The 21,378-nt window shown below is 45.3% G+C and overlaps 1 protein-coding gene across 2 annotated transcripts in view; it reads left to right on the forward strand.

Annotated features, from left to right (window-relative positions):
* Nucleotides 1-21,378, forward strand: part of FOXRED2 (FAD dependent oxidoreductase domain containing 2) — a 692,701-nt gene that overhangs the window by 393,808 nt on the left and 277,515 nt on the right. The gene's annotated exons all lie outside the window — the stretch shown is intronic.

Here is a 21,378-nt window from a genome sequence, read left to right on the forward strand (position 1 = left end):
GCGGCCGGCCCCCCCCTCCCTCCCCCCCCCCTGTTTTTAACTCATTGGTGGCCAGTGCGGCCAGTCCCCCCCTCCCTCCCCCCTGTTTTTTAACTCATTGGTGGCCAGTGCGGCCGGCACCCCCTCCCCCCCCCCCCTAATTAAAATGACCGACCCCCATCATTGGTGGCTGCGGAGAGTTCCGATCGGAGTCCCAGTTTAATCGCTGGGACTCCGATCGGTAACCATGGCAACCAGGACGCTACTGCATTCCTGACTGCCATGGTTACTTAGCAATTTTAGAAGCATTATACTTACCTGCGATGTCTGTGACCGGCCGGGCGCTCCTCCTACTGGTAAGTGAAAGGTCTGTGTTATAAGCAATGTGTCGCACAGACCTTTCACATTACAGTAGGAGGAGCGCCCGGCAGGTCACAGACATCGCAGGTAAGTATATAATGCTTCTAAAATTGCTCAGTAACCATGGCAGCCAGGACTGCAGTAGTGTCTTGGCTGCCATGGTAACCGATCAGAGCCCCAGCGATTAAACTGGGACTCCGATCGGAACTCTCTGCTGCCACCAATGATGGGGGGTCGGTCATTTTAATTAGGGGGGGAGAGCAGACACTGGCCACCAATGAGTTAAAAACAGGGGGGGAGGGGGGGGCCGGCCGCACTGGCCACCAGTGAGTTAAAAACAGGGGGGAGAGGGGGGGGCCGGCCGCACTGGCCACCAATGAGTTAAAAATAGGGGGGGGGGGGCGGCCGCACTGGCCACCAATGAGTTAAATATAGGGGAGGGAGGGGGGACCCGGCCGCACTGGCCACCAATGAGTTAAATATAGGGGAGAGAGGGGGGGCCGGCCGCACTGGCCACCAATGAGTTAAATACAGGGGAGGGGGGGGAGGGTCTGCCCCCTGCTGCCTGGCAGCACCTGCCAGGCAGCAGGGGGCAGTCATGTACACAGTTCTTTTAGTATATTCTAACTTGAAGCATCCCCATCACCATGGGAACGCCTCTGTGTTAGAATATACTGTTGGATCTGAGTTTCACTGAGTTTCTAACTCAAATCCGATGGTATATTCTAACATAGAGGCGTTCCCATGGTGATGGGGGCGCTTCAAGTTAAAATATACCATCGGATTGGAGAAAACTCGAATCTGATGGTATATTAATAGGGACTCCTGACTTTACATTGAAAGTCAATGGGGGACGGATCCGTTTGCAATTGCACCATATTGTGTCAACGTCAAACGGATCCGTCCCCATTGACTTGCATTTTAAGTCTGGACGGATCCGTTTGGCTCCGCACGGCCAGGCGGACACGAAAACGCTGCAAGCTGCGTTCGGGTGTCCGCCTGCTGAGCGGAACGGAGGCCAAACGGTGCCAAACTGATGCATTCTGAGCGGATCCGCATCCACTCAGAATGCATTGGGGCTGTACGGATCCGTTCGGGGCCGCTTGTGAGAGCCTTCAAACGGAACTCACAAGCGGAACCCCAAACGCAAGTGTGAAAGTAGCCATAAAGGGGGTATTTCAGCCCAATAAAAAAATCTCTCTGTGCAGCAGATGGTATAAAGAAAAATAAAAGTGCTTATACTCAACTCACCGATCACCCGCCAGTGCCTTTCCAAAAGTGCTGGAGTCCACCCCTCATGCTCCACTTCTCATGATCCTGCCTCAACATGTCAGAAATGATCTTGTATTGCCGCCCCTCAGTAAATCACTGAACGACAGTGGCATGGAATCAATGAGGATGATTTTTTATTTGTTTAGAATTTATTATTTTATTTTTATTTTTTTATAATAATAATAATGAGATGAAGTCAAAAAACATTCAAAATTAGCTAACAAGCTGTTATAGAATATTACGTTGTGACATAAGATATCAAGCAGACAAATCAATATCAAGTATGTCAGTTGTAAAACACAAATCAGAACAATAAATTATGCTTTAAAGAGGACCTGTCACAACTCCGGACATGCCTATTTTAACTAGCTTAATCCATTCCCCCATGTAATAACAATTCTGGAAACATCTATTCTTATGGCTCTATGTTGTGCGGTTCCTTTATTATTTCTACTAGAAGTTATTAATGAATTGCTATCAGTCTGCAGTAAGGGTACAGAGGGGTGGTAACCAGTTGGGGGTGTATCTGCACTAGGATATCCCAAACTATTCGCCGGCAAACATTTCCGGTGAACATCGCCTGTTTGCGTTCGCCTCGGCGGGCGAACATTAGAGATGTCCCGAACTATTCGCCGGCGAATAGTTCCCGGCGAACATCGCTTGTTCGCGTTCGCCGCGGCGGGCGAACATATGCGATGTTCGGTCCGCCCCCTATTCGTCATCATTGTGTAAACTTTGACCCCTGTACCTCACAGTCAGCAGACACATTCCAGCCAATCAGCAGCATACCCTCCCTCCCAGACCCTCCCACCTCCTGGACAGCATCCATTTTAGATTCATTCGGAAGCTGCAGTGTCACAAATTTGACTAAGTTGTAATCGCAATGCGATTAATACAGGTTATATTAATCGCATTGCGAATTCAACTTAGAGCTGGATTCCTAATGGTTGTTGTATTGCTAGAATATAACGAAGATTGAGAATATAGTGCTATATTCGTTATATTTGTCAATTCTAGCAATACAACCATTAGGAACTCAGATCTAATACAGGTTATATTAATCGCATTGCGATTTCAACTTAGAGCTGGGTTCTTAATGACCCTGTACCTCACAGTCAGCAGAAACATTTCAGCCAATCAGCAGCGTACCCTCCCTCCCAGACCCTCCCACCTCCTGGACAGCATCCATTTTAGATTCATTCGGAAGCTGCATTCTTAGTGAGAGGAGGGACAGTGCTGCTGCTGATTTAATAGGGAAATCGATAGCTAGGCTAGTGTATTCAGTGTCCACTACAGTCCTGAAGAACTCATCTGATCTCTGCTGTAAGGACAGTACCCCAAAAAGCCCTTTTTAGGGCTAGAACATCAGTCTGCTCTTTTTATTTTTCTGTGTAAATCTAATTGCAGTTGCCTGCCAGCGTGTGTGTCAGGCTCACAGCGTATACTGTGCCCACTTGCCCAGTGCCACCACTCATATCTGTTGTCACAGTAGCTTGCATTTAAAAAAAACGAAAAACTTTTTTGACTGTAATATAATAGCAGCCAGTTGCCGGCACGCGCGTGTGTTTCATGCCCTGCAAGTGCACAGTGTCACCAGCGCAACATCTATATGGGTGTCACATTCGCTTCCCATTAAAGAAAAACAAACAATTTTGATGTGAATAAATAGCAGTCAGTTGCACACACGTGTTTGTGTGTTTAAGGCCCAGCTGCAAGTGCACAGTGTCACCAGCGCAACTCATATCTGGTACAACTTAACGAATCTAAAAAAAATGACAGGCAGAGGCAGACCACCCCGCAGGGGCCGTCGTGGTCATGGTGCTGTGATTCCCTTTGGCCCTAAAATAATGCCCAGTGTTCAGAGGCCATGTGCCCTGAACTCGAAAAGTTCTGAGGACATAGTTGACTGGCTAACACAGGACACCCAATCGTCTACAGCTTCCGCTCGGAACCTTGACGCACCATCATCCTCCAGCTCAGCTTCGGGCACCTCTCAAGTTACCACTCGCCCGCCTGCCGCCACCACCAACACTAGCACCACAGCCACTTCACTTGATCTGTCAGAGGAGTTATTTACACATCAGTTGGAAGAAATGAGTGATGCGCAACCATTATTGCCAGAGGATGTAGATAACAGGGATATGTCTCAGTCAGGCAGCATTACACACATGGACGTACGGTGTGATGATGATGATGATGTTGTACCCGCTGCTGCTTCCTTTGCTGATTTGTCAGATACAAGTGAAGCGGTTGATGATGACGATGTGTCCATGGATGTCACGTGGGTGCCCGCTCGAAGAGAAGAAGAACAGGGGGAAAGTTCTGATGGGGAGACAGAGAGGAGGAGGAGACGAGTTGAAAGCAGGGGGAGGTCGTCGCAAGGAGCTAGTGGCACAGTCAGACAGCATGCATCAGCACCCGGGGTCAGCCAGACAGCACGCCAATCAACGCATGCTGTTGCCACCACCAGAATGCCGTTATTGCAGAGCTCAGCAGTGTGGCATTTTTTTTTTGTGTCTGCCTCTGACAACAGCGATGCCATTTGCAACCTGTGCCAAAAGAAACTAAGTCGTGGGAAGTCCAACTGCTTTGCGAAGGCACATGATCGTACATCACAAACGCCTATGGGATCAACACATGAGTACAAGCAGCACACAAACTCAAAGCCGGGATCCTCCTCCTGGTCCAGCATCTTCAGCCATGTCAACCACTGCTGTCCTTCTTGCCCCCTCTCAACCATCCTCCACTCCGTCTCTCGCCTTGAGCAGTTCCTGCTCATCTGCCCACAGTCAGGTGTCTGTCAAGGACATGTTTGAGCGTAAGAAGCCAATGTCACAAAGTCACCCCCTTGCCCGGCGTCTGACAGCTAGCTTGTCTGAACTCTTAGCCCGCCAGCTTTTACCATACAAGCTGGTGGAGTCTGAGGCCTTCAAAAAATTTGTAGCTATTGGGACACCGCAGTGGAAGGTACCCGGCCGAAATTTCTTTGCACAAAAGGCAATCCCCAACCTGTACTCGATTGTGCAAAAGGAAGTCATGACATGTCTGACACACAGTGTTGGGGCAAGAGTCCATCTGACCACTGATACCTGGTCTGCAAAGCACGATCAGGGCAGGTATATCACCTACACTGCTCATTGGGTAAACCTGCTGATGGCTGGCAAGCATGGAATGCGTGGCTCTGCAGAGGAGTTGGTGACACCGCCACGACTTGCAGGCAGGCCTGCTGCCACCTCCTCTACTTCTCCTACTCCATTCTCTTCCATAACCTCCTCAGCTGAGTCCTCTTCTGCTGCTGCGTCTTACTCCACATCAACGGCACCCCCCCAGCTCCCCAGGGGCTATTCCACATCCCGGATACGTCAGTGTCACGCCGTCTTGGGGTTGACTTGCCTGAAAGCAAAGAGTCACACCGGACAAGCACTCCTGTCCGCCCTGAATGCACAGGTGGATCAGTGGCTGACTCCGCACCAACTGGAGATCGGCAAAGTGGTGTGTGACAACGGAAGCAATTTGTTGGCGGCATTGAATTTGGGCAAGTTGACACATGTGCCGTGCATGGCACATGTGTGTAATCTGATCGTACAATGCTTTGTGCATAAGTACCCAGGCTTACAGGACGTCCTGCAGCAGGTCAGGAAGGTGTGTGGCCATTTCAGGCGTTCCTACACGGCCATGGCGCACTTTTCAGATATCCAGCGGCGAAACAACATGCCAGTGAGGCACTTGATTTGCGACAGCCCGACACGTTGGAATTCAACACTCCTAATGTTCAACCGCCTGCTCCAACAAGAAAAGCTGTCAACGAGTATTTGTATGACCGGGGTGCTAGGACAGCCTCCATTTTAGATTCATTTGGAAGCTGCATTCTTAGTGAGAGGAGGGACAGTGTAGCTGCTGCTGATTTAATAGGGAAATCGATAGCTAGGCTAGTGTATTCAGTGTCCACTACAGTCCTGAAGGACTCATCTGATCTCTGCTGTAAGGACAGCACCCCAAAAAGCCCTTTTTAGGGCTAGAACATCAGTCTGCTTTTTTTTTTTCCTGTGTAATCTAATTGCAGTTGCCTGCCTGCCTACCAGCGTGTGTGTCAGGCTCACAGCGTATACTGTGCCTACTTGCCCAGTGCCACAACTCATATCTGGTGTCACAATAGCTTGCATTTAAAAAAAAATATATATTTTGACTGTAATATAATAGCAGTCAGTTTCCTTCACACGTGTCCGTTTCAGGGCCTGCCAGGGCACAGTGTCACACCAGTGCAACTCATATCTGGTGTAACAGTGGTGCACATTTAAAAAAAAATACAATTTTGACTGTAATAGATTGAATAGTAGTTAGTTGTCTGCAAGCGTGTGTGTCAGGCCTAAAGCGTCTACTCTGCCAACTTCTGCCAGTGCACAGTGCCACTCATATCTGAACGCACAGGTGCATCAGTGGCTGACTCCGAACCAACTGGAGATCGGCAAAGTGGTGTGTGACAACGGAAGCAATTTGTTGGCGGCATTGAATTTGGGCAAGTTGACACATGTGCCGTGCATGGCACATGTGTGTAATCTGATCGTACAACGCTTTGTGCATAAGTACCCAGGCTTACAGGACGTCCTGAAGCAGGCCAGGAAGGTGTGTGGCCATTTCAGGCGTTCCTACACGGCCATGGCGCACTTTTCAGATATCCAGCGGCGAAACAACATGCCAGTGAGGTGCTTGATTTGCGACAGCCCGACACGTTGGAATTCAACACTCCTAATGTTCGACCGCCTGCTCCAACAAGAAAAAGCCGTCAACGAGTATTTGTATGACCGGGGTGCTAGGACAGCCTCTGCGGAGCTGGGAATTTTTTTGCCACGTTACTGTACGCTCATGCGCAATGCCTGTAGGCTCATGCGTCCTTTTGAGGAGGTGACAAACCTAGTCAGTCGCACCGAAGGCACCATCAGCGACATCATACCATTTGTTTTCTTCCTGGAGTGTGCCCTGCGTAGAGTGCTGGATCAGACCGTAGATGAGGGTGAAGAGGAAGAGGACGAGTTGTGGTCACCATCGCCACCAGAAACAGCCTTATCAGCATCGCTTGCTGGACCTGACGCAACGCTGGAAGAGGATTGTGAGGAAGAGGAGTCAGAGGAGGAATGTGGCTTTGAGGAGGAGGAAGACCAATCACAACAGGCATCCCAGGGTGCTCGTTGTCACCTATCTGGTACCCGTGGTGTTGTACGTGGCTGGGGTGAAAAACATACCTTCAGTGAGATTACTGAGGATGAGGAACGGGACATGAGTAGCTCGGCATCCAACCTTGTGCAAATGGGGTCTTTCATGCTGTCGTGCCTGTTGACGGACCCTCGTATAAAAAGGCTGAAGGAGAACGACCTGTACTGGGTGTCCACGCTACTGGGTGTACACGACCCCCGGTATAAGCAGAAAGTGCCTGAAATGTTACTGAATTACCGGAAGACGGAAAGGATGCAGCAGTTCCAAAATAAATTAAAAAGTATGCTTTACACAGCGTATAAGGGTGATGTCACAGCACAACGAGAATCTAACAGGGGAAGAGGTGAAAGTAATCCTCCTCCTCCCACGACCACGCCGTCAAGGACAGGACGCTTTACAGACGTGTTGTTGATGGAGGACATGCAGAGCTTTTTAAGTCCTACGCATCGCCACAGCCCTTCAGGGTCCACCCTCAGAGAACGACTCGACCGACAGGTAGCAGACTACCTCGCCTTAACTGCAGATATCAACACTCTGAGGAGCGATGAACCCCTTGACTACTGGGTGTGCAGGCTTTACCTGTGGCCTGAGCTATCCCAATATGCGATAGAACTTCTGGCCTGCCCCGCTTCAAGTGTCCTGTCAGAAATGACCTTCAGTGCAGCAGGAGGTATTGTCACTGAGAAGAGAAGTCGCCTAGGTCAAAAAAAAGTCTAGATTACCTCACCTTTATTAAGATGAATGAGGGATGGATCCCGAAGGGACTGACAGCGGGCGATACATTCGACTAAAAAAGGCCTGATGAGATGAGCTGCCTTGGGCTAAAAATGAGCTGTGGGTTTGATGGACCAAGGAAGTCCAAGGAGAACGGAGAAAGTGAAGGGCGCAAGTCCACAACCAATGGTCAGAAAGAATTCGATTTAATCAGAGACAACGCGTTTCGGGGTGCATGACCCCTTTATCAAGTCTACAGAAAAAAATATCAAATATATACAGAAACGTCGATAAAAATAAAGATAATAATAGAAATAGATAATATATCTAAAGTCGTAACATGATTGCATAAGAGTATATATGTATATACAGTATGTGTATACACACACATAAAATAATAAATATTTAAATAAATACACATACAAATAATATATTATAGGGAGACTTAATACTCATAATAAATACATAGTGAAAGGACAATTGATAAAATGCAATGATAGCTAAAAAATCCATTATATGCATCTTTAACGTTAACATTAATTTATGCCTGTCACTAGCTTTATACTGGGATCGCTATAGTTGGGTGTCATGGCAATGTAGCAATAGGTAAATAATTTGGCCATGTATTTAAGTAATTAATTGATGGAAATAAAAATGGAAAAATGAAAATAAAAATAAATATAAATATAGATAAAATAAATAAATATATGAAATAATAATGATAATAAAAATTACTTGTGACAAATAAAATGATTACATAATAAAATGAACACACTAAAATGTACACATAATAAACATATGTATATAAATATATATATATGGATAGAAAGCCCATCAATATAAGGTCTGGAGAGATGTGTCGCTTCCCACCTCTACAAACCAATTAGATACGCCTAGGTACCAGACTAGGAGAGGACCAACTTATATATGTGGCCATTCAAACATGTCTGAACAATGACAAGTAATATAATTAATATATTGGCGCTACATGGAAAATTTTGTCACAGGGCAAAGGCTATATGCTGGGCTGGATGACTGTGCCAGAGGGAGAAAACATACCTGGTGGATCACAGAGGAAGCCGCTCGTTTCCCAGCACGTGGGGCGTCTGGTACGCTGTGTGTTCACAGTGCGCGCGCATCGCCGGAGTTTAAATTAGCCGTCATCTGAGCGCTGGTCGGGCATCGCAGCAGAGTGGGCGGGGCTGCGGTGATGATGCTGGCTGGAGGGCGGGGAAGGGCTGGTGCAGGGGAGGGTATGGTCAGAAACGGGAGGACAAGAAACCACTGGGTAGATTGCTGATAGTAGTTGGGTACAATAGTAACAGTTAAGTCAGGAATAATGACATATGCTGAAGTTGATACTGAAATTAGTGTTTGGGTGAAACAAGTACTGTATAGGTATATGGGAAGATATAAGACAACCAATTGGTATGAGTATGAATATATAATTATATGCATAATCCTTGGGGAAGAGATTAAATCCTCATATATGTATTAGTTGGGGGTGGGATTGAATAATTATGGGATTATGGGATTGAATTTTATGGGATTAGTGCCAGGGGAAGGGGGGGGGGAAGGGGGTGGAAAAAGAAGGGGTTGGGGTGGGGGGGGGAAAGGGCCAGGGAGGAGGGAGGAGAGCGATTGGCACTGGTAATAATTTGCTCCACCAGTAGTAAGAAAGATTTTTAGAGTCAGAAGCACCTGTTCTATAGACTCTCGTTTAGACCATATGGTTTCCGGGGTTTGCAGTTTAAAGATCCAACACATCTCCCTCTTTTGTAGTGTTCTGAATCTGTCGGGACAAGTTTCGTTGATGGATTCAATTGGTATGATGTCAAGTTTGGAAGGATCTTTGTCATGACGTAGTAAAAAATATGTCTTGAAACGCTATGTTTCTGGAAACCATGTACAATGTTCCACCGGAGGTGACAACAAAATGTAAATCTTCCTTTATCACTACGTTCAACCCGATGCCCTGAGGAACATTCAAGAATGTTCCTCACGATGCCCTGAGGAACATTCTTACAAAACATTGGAATATTTGAAAAAATGACCCTTTCCTCAAAGAAGCCATTCCGTCCAAACCCCAGATCATTTTCAGAAGGGCTAGGATACTGAAGAACATACTAGCTCCGAGTAAATTGAAAAAGAAAGGGCCCACTGCGACCACTATTCCAGCCTTTTTTCCAGACCTGATAGGAAGCTATAAATGTAATCATGCCCAATGCAAATGTTGCACTAGTATCGCCAACCGAACTAAAAAATGTAAGAGCAATGCAACAGGGGAAGAATTCCAAATAAAGAGCTTCATGAACTGCTCCTCTTCATTTATAGTGTACCTGGCCGAATGTGAATGTGGCCTACTATATGTAAGCCGCACAATACAGTCGCTTAGGGAACGCTTAAACAAGCACCGGTGGAACATTGTACATGGTTTCCAGAAACATAGCGTTTCAAGACATTTTTTACTACGTCATGACAAAGATCCTTCCAAACTTGACATCATACCGGATTGAAATCCATCAACGATACTTGTCCGACAGATTCAGAACACTACAAAAGAGGGAGATGTTTTGGATCTTTAAACTGCAAACGCTGGAACCATATGGTCTAAACGGAGAGTATAGAGAACAGGTGCTTCTGACTCTAAAAATCTTTCTTACTACCGGTGGAGCAAATTATTACCAGTGCAATCGCTCTCCTCCCTGCCCTTTCCCCCCCACCCTTCTTTTTCCACCCCCCCCCCTTCCCCTGGCACTCATCCCATAAAATTCAATCCCATAATTATTCAATCCCACCCCCAAACTAATACTATATGAGGATTTAATCTCTTCCCCAAGGATTATGCATATAATATATATACATACTCATACCAATTGGTTGTCTTATATCTTCCCATATACCTATACAGTACTTGTTTCACCCAAACATAATTTCAGTATCAACTTCAGCTATGTCATTATCCTGACTTAACTTTTACATATTGTACCCAACTACTATCAGCAATCTACCCAGTGGTTTGTTGTCCCTCCGTTTCTGACCATCCCTCCCCTGCACCAGCCTTCCCGCCCTCCGGCCAGCATCTCACCGCAGCCCCGCCCACTCTGCTGCGATGCCCGTCCAGAGCTCAGATGACGGCTAATTTAAACTCTGGCGATGCGCGCGCACTGTGAACACACAGCGTACCAGACGCCCACGTGCTGGGAAAACGAGCGGCTTCCTCTGTGATCCACCAGGTATGTTTTCTCCCTCTGGCACAGTCATCCAGCCCAGCATTTAGCCTTTGCCCTGTGACACAATTTTTCATGTAGCGCCAATATATTAATTATATTACTTGTCATTGTTCAGACATGTTTGAATGGCCACATATATAAGTTGGTCCTCTCCTTGTCTGGTACCCAGGCGTATCTAATTGGTTTGTAAGAGGTGGGAAGCGACACATCTCTCCAGACCTTATATTGATGGGCTTTCTATCCATATATATATATTTATTACATATGTTTATTATGTGACATTTTAGTGTGTTCATTTTATTATGTAATCATTTTATTTGTCACAAGTAATTTTTATTATCATTATTATTTCATATATTTATTTATTTTATCTATATTTATATATTTTTTTTTTTCATTTTTCCATTTTTATTTCCATCAATTAATTACTTAAATACATGGCCAAATTATTTAACTATTGCTACATTGCCATGACACCCAACTATAGCGATCCCAGTATAAAGCTAGTGACAGGCATAAATTAATTTTAACGTTAAAGATGCATATAATTGGATTTTTTAGCTATCATTGCATTTTATCAATTGTCCTTTCACTATGTATTTATTATGAGTATTAAGTCTCCCTATAATACTATTATTTGTATGTGTATTTATTTAAATATTTATTATTTTATGTGTGTGTGTATCCACATATATACCCTTATGCAATCATGTTACGACTTCAGATATATTATCTATTTCTCTTATCTTTATTTTTTATCGACGTTTCTGTATATATTTGATTATTTTTTTCTGTAGACTTGATAAAGGGGTCATGCACCCCGAAACGCGTTGTCTTGATTAAATCGAATTCTTTCTGACCATTGGTTGTTGACTTGCGCCCCCTTCACTTTGTCGTTCTCCTTGGACTTCCTTGGTCCATCAAAGCCACAGTCTCCACACTAACCGATCGGCGGTTTGGCTCCGATCGAAGGGTGTTTGGACAAGGCCGGCGGCACCAACAATCCCAACGAGTATTCATCCTTCATTGTAGTTGACCCAATTAGGTGCAACTCTGACAGGTGAGCATATTACCTCTCCCAAGCAAGGGAAAACAGTAATTTACATACTTACCCCTATGAGCGCCTTCTCTTTTTCTTGTCTAAAAACGCTTGAGCTAAAAAAGGTCCACACGCTGCCTGTATTTTATCTCTGATTAATGCGGATGACTTGCGATGCTTTTAGGCACTTTCTGCCCTGTGAAACAAACATCAATTTTTTCAGGCATGTACCTGATTTTTCAGGCCTGTGTACATGCCTAATTTTTCTGGCCTCTGGTGCTGCACTGTGCTTCAAAAACCAAACAAAAAAAAAGGCCACATACATGTGTTCAATTCCCCTTCGTGATCGTTACCTTGTCAGGGTGAAGGGGCTCTGCGTAATCACAATGAAGCGACCACCTCAATGAGTGTGTTGGAAAGGCAATGTTGGCACACCCCAGATGATAAGGTCGTTGCTTCAGTTGTGAACAGACCAAAAGCGATCGGCTGGATAATTTTGCATAGAAAAAACATAAATTTTCTTTGTGATCATCTAAGGTGATCATTTAAAGCCCTACTAGGCCAACAATGGGCCCACACTGCAGAATCATTGTTTTCTGGGTCACTGAATACCTCAGCCCGACCATAGGCTTTGTAAAACCCCCCATTGCTGCAATTCCCCAAACGTGCGCACAAGCACAGTCATAACTACACCAAGATTGACGCATAGAGGTATAAAAATTTATGTCATGAGTGTGTCAACTATTGACAACTCTTTGCGGTTGTCTAAAATCTATTCCATAACGTTCCCTGATAGGGGATGTAACAGGGATTAAACTGCTAAGAATAGTACTACTTACCACACCACTCCTATCTGGTGGCACATTAGATACACGCGCAGTGCCCAAATTTGAAGTAGGAGGACCCGACCAAGCATCTTTTTATCTCCCCGTTCCTAAATCAATGCCCATATATACGGTCCCCTGATAGGGGAGTAACAGGGATTAAGCTGATAAGAATAGAACAATATAACACACCACAACTATTTGGTGGCACATTAGATTGCACACGCAGTGCCCCAAATTGGAAGTAGGAGGACCGACCAAGCATCTTTTTCCATCTCCCCGTTCCTAAAATCGATGCCATATACACGTCCCCTGATAGGGGACGTAACAGGATTAAACTGATAGGATTAGTACTACTTGACACAGAGAGAGGCAGAGGAGAGGCAACGCAGAGAGAGGAGTCTGAAGAAGAGGAGTCCAGAGGAGGAAGGTGGCTTTGAGGAGGTGGAAGACCAAAACACAGCAGGCATCCCAGGCGGCTTGTTGTCACCTTTCGGGGACCCTTGGTGTTGTACGTGGCTGGGTGGAGGAAGAGACCTTCAATGACATCAGTGAGGACAAGGAACGGGACATGGCTAGCTTGGTATCCAACCTTGTGCAAATGGGGAGTTTGCGGTTGTGCAAATAAACTGTTTGCGGTTGTTTGCGGTGCGTTTTTAAAACGGGAGTTTGGTTCTGTCACTGTGAAGTGGGCGTAATCCTTAACACTACCTGATCGATAACACATCATACCTGATGTTTTAAAGCACATTATTCAAACAATTTAGGAATGTTAGGTGATTTATGCCCTTTATGGATTTAAAACCAGGACTCTGCGTCAACTATGTAATTTTTCATGGGAGTTTTGCCATGGATCCCCCTCCGGCATGCCACAGTCCAGGTGTTAGTCCCCTTGAAACAACCTTTCCATCACTATTGTTACCAGAAAGAGTCCCTGTGGGTTTTAAAATTCGCCTGCCTATTGAAGTCTATATGGCGGTTCGCCCGTTCGCGAACATTTGCGGAAATTCGCGTTCACCGTTCGCGAACGGAAAATTTTATGTTCGCGACATCTCTAATCTGCACAGTCTGGCAATGACAGCACTGACTGGCTAGAGTGAGACTGGGCAGAGACACACCCCTAACTTGTTACCACCCCTCTTTTCCCTCACTGCAGACTGCTAGCAATTAATTCATAACTTCTTTCTCCTAGTAAGAAGGAGCTAATTGAAACAGGCAGGACATATAACAGAATCTTCTCCATATGCAAAATTCTGACTTGAAGGTACAAGGGCACAGTGATGTAGCGTATAGATACCAGGTCATCCAGATTAGATGGTAAATCTTGACTTCCACCTCATCCTTAGTGTTCCCTGCCATACCATCCCAGAAGCAGACCACAGGGCCTCGTTGTTCCACGACACTTCAGAGGCAAGGGTGCCAAAACTACCTGGTGTACTGCCCCACATTTGAGGCTTATCCTGTTGAAGGCACAGAAGGGAAGAGGCTGCAGAAGACCTTGCAGAAAGTAGCCAGAGAATCCCAAAGATTGTAGGTCAGTGGGTCACTTTATTTCCAGGGAGGAGTTACCCAGGCTAGTGCTTCTCCAGGCACTAGAGAAACTAGGAATACACCTTAGAACGTTCAGTAGGAAACTGATGGGCCTGTAACTTAGTGAATACAGGGAGTGCAGAATTATTAGGCAAATGAGTATTTTGACCACATCATCCTCTTTATGCATGTTGTCTTACTCCAAGCTGTATAGGCTCGAAAGCCTACTACCAATTAAGCATATTAGGTGATGTGCATCTCTGTAATGAGAAGGGGTGTGGTCTAATGACATCAACACCCTATATTAGGTGTGCATAATTATTAGGCAACTTCCTTTCCTTTGGCAAAAATGGGTCAAAAGAAGGACTTGACAGGCTCAGAAAAGTCAAAATAGTGAGATATCTTGAGAGGGATGCAGCACTCTTAAAATCGGCAAAGCTTCTGAAGCGTGATCATCGAACAATAAAGGTTTCATATCAAAATAGTCAACAGGGTCGCAAGAAGCGTGTGGAAAAACCAAGGCGCAAAATAACTGCCCATGAACTGAGAAAAGTCAAGCGTGCAGCTGCCAAGATGCCACTTGCCACCAGTTTGGCCATATTTCAGAGCTGCAACATCACTGGAGTGCCCAAAAGCACAAGGTGTGCAATACTCAGAGACATGGCCAAGGTAAGAAAGGCTGAAAGACGACCACCACTGAACAAGACACACAAGCTGAAACGTCAAGACTGGGCCAAGAAATATCTCAAGACTGATTTTTCTAAGGTTTTATGGACTGATGAAATGAGAGTGAGTCTTGATGGGCCAGATGGATGGGCCCGTGGCTGGATTGGTAAAGGGCAGAGAGCTCCAGTCCGACTCAGACCCCAGCAAGGTGGAGGTGGAGTACTGGTTTGGGCTGGTATCATCAAAGATGAGCTTGTGGGGCCTTTTCGGGTTGAGGATGGAGTCAAGCTCAACTCCCAGTCCTACTGCCAGTTTCTGGAAGACACCTTCTTCAAGCAGTGGTACAGGAAGAAGTCTGCATCCTTCGAGAAAAACATGATTTTCATGCAGGACAATGCTCCATCACACGCGTCCAAGTACTCCACAGCGTGGCTGGCAAGAAAGGGTATAAAAGAAGAAAATCTAATGACATGGCCTCCTTGTTCACCTGATCTGAACCCCATTGAGAACCTGTGGTCCATCATAAAATGTGAGATTTACAAGGAGGGAAAACAGTACACCTCTCTGAACAGTGTCTGGGAGGCTGTGGTTGCTGCTGCACGCAATGTTGATGATGAACAGATCAAAACACTGACAGAATCCATGGATGGCAGGCTTTTGAGTGTCCTTGCAAAGAAAGGTGGCTATATTGGTCACTGATTTGTTTTTGTTTTGTTTTTGAATGTTAGAAATGTATATTTGTGAATGTTGAGATGTTATATTGGTTTCACTGGTAAAAATAAATAATTGAAATGGGTATATATTTGTTTTTTGTTAAGTTGCCTAATAATTATGCACAGTAATAGTCACCTGCACACACAGATATCCCCCTAAAATAGCTAAAACTAAAAACAAACTAAAAACTACTTCCAAAAATATTCAGCTTTGATATTAATGAGTTTTTTGGGTTCATTGAGAACATGGTTGTTGTTCAATAATAAAATTAATCCTCAAAAATACAACTTGCCTAATAATTCTGCACTCCCTGTAGTACGGTGATTCAGGAACCCATGGCATGACTTGGTATGTCTTTCATAGAAAGGGGGTAGTGGAATGTGCAGTCTGAACACACTGGAAGCTGTGACTTCTGGAGGTGGTGTTGCAGACACAGTGGCTGAAGGTTGCCATACAGGAGCGGTAATAGTCAGAGAATCAAAGTGGTCCGAGGTGCCACAGGAGCTGCACCTGGTGACCGCCCTGGTTAGTTAGCTCCTTATATATATACACTTCAGAGAGACCAAATTTGGCAAGTGGGATCCATGGCCTGAAAGGGGATGTGGATTTGGCTTGGGGCTACTCCTAAGGTCCCTTTCACACGAGCAAATTTTCCGCGTGGGTGCAATGCGTGACGTGAACGCATAGCACCCGCACTGAATCCTGACCCATTCATTTCAATGGGTCTGTGTACATGAGCGTTGTTTTTCACGCATCAGTTCTGCGTTGCGTTAAAAAATCGCAGCATGTTCTATAGTCTGCGTTTTTCACGCAGCCCTGGCTCTATAGAAGTGAATGGGGCTGCGTGAAAAACGCATTACATCGGCAAGCAAGTGCGAGTGCGATGCGTTTTTCACTGATGGTTGCTAGGAGATGTTGTTTGTAAACCTTCAGTTTTTTTATCACACTCGTGAAAAAAGCATCAAAACGCATTGCACCCGCGCGGAAACAACTGAACGCAATCGCAGACAAAACTGACTGAACTTGCTTGCAAAATAGTGCGAGTTTCACTAAACGCACCCTGAATGCATCCGGACCTAATCCATCACCAATGAAACCAGCCTAAGGCCTCATGCACACGACCGTTGTTGTGTTCCTTGTCCGTTGTTCCGTTTTCCGTGATTTTCTGCGGACCCATTGACTTTCAATGGGTCCGTTGAAAACTCGGATAATGCACCGTTTGTCTTCCGCGTCTGTGATCCGTGTTTCCAGTCCGTCAAAAAAATTTGACCTGTCCTATTTTTTTCACGGACAACGTTTCGCGGACCCATTCAAGTCAATGGGTCCGTGAAAAAACACGGAGGCACACAAGATTGTCATCCGCGTCCGTGCGTCCGCTATCATTTGCAAGGCAAACTTGACTTAGATTTTTTTTCACTTTCCTTCATGTCTGGTGATCCTCCAAAAATCAAGGAAGACCCACGGAAACAAAAACGGAAACGGATCACGGAAAAACGGAACAACGGAAACGGATCACGGAAAAACGGAACAACGGACCGGTCGTGTGCATGAGGCCTAAGGGTTTTATGTAAACGCACCCCACTGGTCTTAACCCTTTAACTGCTGTACAGGGATCTGCACTCCAATACAGGGGGGAATAAGCTACCTCTTGGAGTAGTTTCTTTCTGTTTAAGTGACTGCTGGCCCACAAGGTCAAGAGACAGCGGTGTTGAGCACTAAGGCTGGTTTCACATGGGCGTTGCGGATTGGGGCCGGATGCGTTCAGAGTGCGTTCAGTGAAACTCGCACTATTTTGCAAGCAAGTTCAGTCAGTTTTGTCTGTGATTGCGTTTAGTTGTTCAGTTTTTTCCACGCGGGTGCAATGCGTTTTGATGCGTTTTTCACGCGCGTGATAAAAAACTGAATGTTTACAGACAACATCTCTTAGCAACCATCAGTGAAAAACGCATCGCACCCACACTTGCTTGCGGATGCAATGCGTTTTTCACGCAGCCCCATTCACTTCTATGGGGCCAGGGCTGCGTGAAAAACGCAGACTATAGAACATGCTGCGATTTTCACGCAACGCAGAACTGATGCGTGAAAAACAACGCTCATGTACACAGACCCATTGAAATGAATGGGTCAGGATTCAGTACGGGTGCTATGCGTTCACGTCACGCATTGCACCCGCGCGCAAAACTCGCTCGTGTGAAAGGGACCTAAGAGTTTAGACAAAGCCTTAGTCAGGGACAAGCTGCGATGAGGGTTGGTAAAGTTTGTGTGATCCAATAAACAGTCTGAGGTCAGGGTAGGCAGCTGTGGGTTAGATTGGAGATCAGACAGAGGTCAGGCAACAGTGTCAAATCCAGAAAACAAGCAGAAGTTGAATCATGGGCAAACAAACATTCATAAACTTGTGAACAGTTAGTTGCCACATAATGTGGCAACATAAGTGGAAGGCAAACATCATTAGGATGGTGAATCAATAATATAAATAAACATCCAACACCACATGGGGTTGCGATATGTGGGGGGGAAAAAAATCATAAATCCCAACATCTTCCCAGACCAAAGATTTTTTTTTTAATTGATTGTTTATCATTCATATTGAACAATAACTATTTTACGTATTCGGACAAAACCTTCCACCAACAGTGTGGGCCTGCTATGGGCAATAAGGTGGCATCCACATATGCTAATCTTTTAATGGGGTTTTTTGAAAATGTTTTTATAAGAGGGCAGTTCAGCTTGGGTTAGTCATATTGTTTTATATAAACGCTACATCAATTATCTGTTTTTTATCTGGAAAAGGGACCAGGCATCTCTAGAAACACACGGAATCAAAACGAATGGGGAGTGTCAAAGTCACTAGATTTTAAGATCTTAAGCATTGTGTTTTAGTCATTAATACTACACATTAGTATTTTATTACCTCCACACTTTTTAAACTAGTAGTAACAACTATCTACATTACACCAACAACAACTACAAAAAATGGTTAAACAATATTATTATTTATTATTAAAGCGCGCCATTCATTCCATGGTGCTGTACATATTATAAGGGGTATACATTAGTGTTGAGCGAGCATGCTCGGCTCGAGCATCGCTATGCTTGGCACATCCGAGTGCTCGGCCGAATACTGCGGGTGCTCGAGTACAATTTGATACAATGAAAGTCAATTTGGAGACCTGAGCATCAAACCAGGCACCCCCTGCTCTGAAGAAGAGAGGGTGTCTGGTTCAGAAAAAAAGGTTAGAAATTGATGCAAACCCCATCAAAATGGTTTGGAAACAGCATTAAGAGGATGGCTGGATGCGTCTTGGACTCCTATTGTCTACAACATACAATAGACAAACCGCACAAAGGCTATATGCCAAAAGCCAGGTATATGCAAGCCATCAATCTTTCCATGAGACAGATGACAGGCTTAGTCAGCATACCTTACAATGGCAGCCTTGTGCACTATGAGACATTCAAAACCAGCTCAGAGCCAGTAAGCCTCAAAGTTACTTCAGATCTGTTGGATGGCTTGGGTGGACCTGCGCACCTAGATCAATATAATTAGGGCGACAAAAAGTTTTCTGATTGTCCTAACATAATATTCAATAACCTTTCTATACAGTTTTGGCATGTAAAAACGAATTTGCATAAACATGGGCATATGGGAAAGACATGCAAATGAGCAGAATCTGTCTTGCTTTTCAGCTAAAAAAACATTTGCATGGAATATTCACGATCTACACTACTCATGAACAGCGCCATCTATTGGATTCATAGTCTTGTCATAAGCAGGGCAATATTCCTCAGATACACCCTAGCAAGTTTATATTACACGGCATAAATTATACCTTAATAGTTGGTTATACTATATATGAATATTGCATATTATAAATGAATTATTAATATGTTCATACTAGAAAGCTAAATAAATGCACACATGAATATACATAATACTTATGAATATATGAATAGACACCACACACCAGATGTGTCTTAAGGATATAAATTCTTATCCTGTCATGGTTTAGCCATGAAACAAACATTGTTCCCTTCAGACAGACATGTCTGGAGAAGCTAGTATACTCAAACACAGAAATATAGTGGCAAATCTGGGGGAGCTGCTCAACCCCTAACACTGTAGCGTGTTTTTCATTGGGGGAGCAGCCCCACCACATGTGGACCGCAGCAAACGAAAATATAATCATATAAATCACAGAAAAAATGCACCAAACGGATATGCCACTGACTATACTGGCTAGTCATAAATGCAGATATTAAAAGCTGAGACTTTTGCCAATATATTCCTGTCAGGAAAATATCGGAGCCCATCATGCACCACGTCACGGTCACTCAGCATGGCAAGGGGTCCTACCACTAAGCTACCTATGGTGTGAACAAGGTCTGAAGGTGATGTAATCCAGCTTGGCTGTGAGCTGGATTACATCACCTTCAGACCTTGTTCACACCATAGGTAGCTTAGTGGTAGGACCCCTTGCCATGCTGAGTGACCGTGACGTGGTGAATGATGGGCTCCGATATTTTCCTGACAGGAATATATTGGCAAAAGTCTCAGCTTTTAACCTGCTCAGGACCGCTGTACGCAGGATTGCGTCTTTGCGGCGGTCCTGTTACTGTGGGTGGACGCGCTGGTGCGTCCTCTCGCGAGACGCGAGATTTCGGGCAAAGCCGGCCCGCGCATGCGCATCGCGGGCCGGCAAAAGTTAAAAGACAAGTTCGTCATCAACCTGCCAGCCAATGATCGTCGCTGGCAGGTTGATGATGTTCAAAAAATCTAATCAGAAGCCACCTAACACATTATATTTATAAATATAATGTGTTAAATGGCTTCTGTGCTCCTCTGCTGGTCCTTTTCGTCGGTTGGTTCCAGCAGAGGAGCACACATCACTGTGAGTAGCCACCAACACCCCACTTAGCCCCCAGATCACCCTCCATCATCCCAATTAACCCCTTGATCGCCCCTGTCAATCACCTAGTGAAAGAGAAAAAAGTGATCAGTGTAAACTGTCACTTTTTTTTTTTTCACTGGTATTGATTTATAGTTTTAGGATAGTTTAGGTCCCTTGGTTAGGTAGTTAGCGTCGGTTAGCGCCCAGCCCACCGCACCGCAGTCACTTATTCGCTGATTAGCGTATCACTAATCAGCTTTTGTACTTTTATAGTATCTGTAAGTGATCAAAACTGATCACAGTCAGATCTATAATTGTATTAGTGTCACCTTAGCTTGCCCTCCACCCAAAACGCAGTGTTTGCCCGATCAGGCCTGATCTGTCGCCCACACGTGCGTTCACCCACACCCGCCCCGCCGCAGTGACAAAAAACTTTTTGTTTTTTGATCACTGCACAATCACTTTACAAGCGCTGCGGCGATAAAAAAAATCAGTTTTGATATTTTTTATCAATCCCAGCGGCCTCCGGCACTTCGCTAGCCTCCCCTTTGTAAGACAGGCTTGCTTTTTTTTTGGGTAGTCTCAGGGAATACCCCTAAATTTAGCAGTCCAAATGGCAAACAGGGGGTATTCTTCTGAAGAGGCCTACAGGCTTCTGACCCAGTCGGATGAGGAATGGGAACCCTCATCTGACGAATCTAGCGGGTCAGAATATGAACCAGTAGAAAGCAGTGTCAGTCTGACCCAAAGTTCGGACGAGGAGGTTGAGGTCCCTGATAGCAGCAGGCGTACCCGGCCCCTTGTTGCTAGACCACAGGTTGCGCAGGATCCGTTTCAAGGGCAGCAGAGTGGGGCTGGCGCTGTCGGATTATGTGGTGAGGCATACACCAGCAGCGCAGCCCATCCTGGACCTAGTACCAGCACTGCCGTACAACATGGTGAAG

This window comes from Bufo bufo, chromosome 9 (genome assembly GCF_905171765.1).
Source record: "Bufo bufo chromosome 9, aBufBuf1.1, whole genome shotgun sequence".
NCBI lineage: Eukaryota > Metazoa > Chordata > Amphibia > Anura > Bufonidae > Bufo > Bufo bufo.